This window comes from Geospiza fortis, unplaced genomic scaffold (assembly GCF_000277835.1).
Source record: "Geospiza fortis unplaced genomic scaffold, GeoFor_1.0 scaffold145, whole genome shotgun sequence".
Classification (NCBI taxonomy): Eukaryota; Metazoa; Chordata; class Aves; order Passeriformes; family Thraupidae; genus Geospiza; species Geospiza fortis.
The window spans coordinates 1,634,616-1,636,619 of NW_005054362.1; the positions used below are offsets into that span (position 1 = coordinate 1,634,616).

The 2,004-nt window shown below is 52.8% G+C and overlaps 1 non-coding gene across 1 annotated transcript; it reads left to right on the plus strand.

Annotated features, from left to right (window-relative positions):
- The first annotated feature begins 116 nt into the window (after positions 1 to 116).
- Positions 117 to 188, plus strand: TRNAA-UGC. Its single transcript has one exon. It is a non-coding gene; the product is annotated as a tRNA-Ala (tRNA).
- Positions 189 to 2,004: the final 1,816 nt, after the last annotated feature.

A 2,004-nucleotide genomic window follows, 5' to 3' on the forward strand; every position in this document is an offset into this window, starting at 1 on the left:
GCACAGCGGCCCCCGCAGCGCTGCCGCGGCTGGCGGGGCTCGGCGCCCGCTGCTCCCCGTACCGGGGCCGGCTCAGCACGGAGTTGGCCGGTGGGCAGGGGAGTCAGTACGGGCAGGGGGATGTAGCTCAGCGGTAGAGCGCATGCTTTGCATGTATGAGGTCCCGGGTTCAATCCCCGGCATCTCCACGTGGTGGCTGCTATTTTTCCCGTTTTTTGGCGATGTTTTATCCAGTCAAAGTCACTGAGTCTCGCTAAGCAGCAGCAAACTGACAGTGAAATGCCCCCACAGTAGCACTTCCCAGCAGCATAAAGTGATTTTTCGGGTTTTTTTTCCCATTTGGTCCTCCTCAGGCCTGTGTGAACACACACAGCTTTGCGTCTCACTGGCGTCCCATTTGTGCACTAATGGACACACGAGGACAAAAAGAAGCAGAAAGCATCAAACCCCGAAATGCAGGGGGACAGTGGCCACTGATGCCAGGCTGACACTGCCACACCCCAGAGCCTGGCAGAGGCACAGCCCTGCAGCCACACGGAGCAGAGGGGCTCTGCTCCACATTCCCAGAGCCAGAGGAGAAGGACAGAAGCCAGGAAACCACAGCTAGCTGCGCTCCTGAACACTCCGGAGCTTCTGCTGGCTCTGCAGTGCCCGCTCCCTCCACTGCCCTGTCAGCCCCTGGCAGTGGGAGCAGCTTGGGAAGAGCTCTCAGGGAAACAACCACCCTGCTTCGATCTCTTCGGGCTCATGGGGAAACTCTGTGGGGCTGGTAAGGCTGGAAACCATGGCACAGCTGAGAGGTTTGGTCCAGAGAGACCAAAACCTACACAGAGCCTGCTTGAGACAGCTTTGATGGACACAGCTCAGTGGCAGCTGCTCCCTCTCATTGCCTGGTTACCAACAGCAGCAGGAGCTGCCCGCTGACAAATGCAAAGTGACATTTCCTGCCACGGTGGCTGGAAAGCTCCTTGTGCTGTTTATTTACTCATCTTACTTCCAGTTGTTATTTTGAGCCAGAGTTTGGCTACAGCGCTGGTAAGTGTGAAGATCCCTGTTGTAAATTACTCCCTGGCAGCTACACTTCTGGAATGTGCTCTGCATGTGAATGTAAGAGACAGTTTGTAGTAACTGTAATAGACTTTTTCACAAAACACTTTCCTGTGCCTTTTTGATGATTTTCTGACCAGTCCTAAGTGCTCACCTTGTAACTAAAATAACAAGCTTAACATTATTAAGCTTAACATTATTATTCACTTTCTGCTGAGGAAAGACCCAAACCTGGAAGGATTCTCCAATTTTTGGTGTTAATATATTCCCAAAGCACAGCGTCAGCCACCGAGCACTGAGAAGTAACCAAAATACTTCTGTGTTTTGGTTTTTTTCCCATCTAAATGACCCGAGTGTTTGTGATTACTATCACTACAGATGTGGTGAGCGTTGATATAAACACAAAGCAGCAGAGGCCAGAGCTCCCCAGAGCATTGCCCTCCATGTATCAGGTCGGCACAGGCACTTTTCCTCAAACCACAAAGCTTTTGCTGGACCCCTGCTCCTTTCCTGCTGGTGAGCAGCCCTGGGTGTTATCAGTGTCCCTTCCACTTTCCTTGGGAGCTGCCAAATGAAGGATTTTGTGGGTGAATCGAAGCAAATGGCACTGCCTGAATCTTGCAGACAAAGCCCCATTCTGTTCCCCGCTGTTGCCTGGAGTTGCTGTGCGCTTTGGGTTCCCTCACACAGAAATAACACTCGAGGCGTCCATCGGGATGAAGCCACGAACTCCTTTCCTCAGGAACCCCCTCACGGGGTGGCTGCGGGCAGAGCCGACCCTCACCTTGCCCTAGGGGTAGAAGCCAAGGAAGTGTTTATCAAGCAGGGGCGCAATTGCAGGGTTTAAGCCCCTGAACATAATGAAACTTTTTATGTTTTCTACTTTAACGTGCAGCTATATCTCCCAATTGGGGTCACTGAGATGGCCCAGCCGCGGCCCCGCTCCGGCGGCTCCAA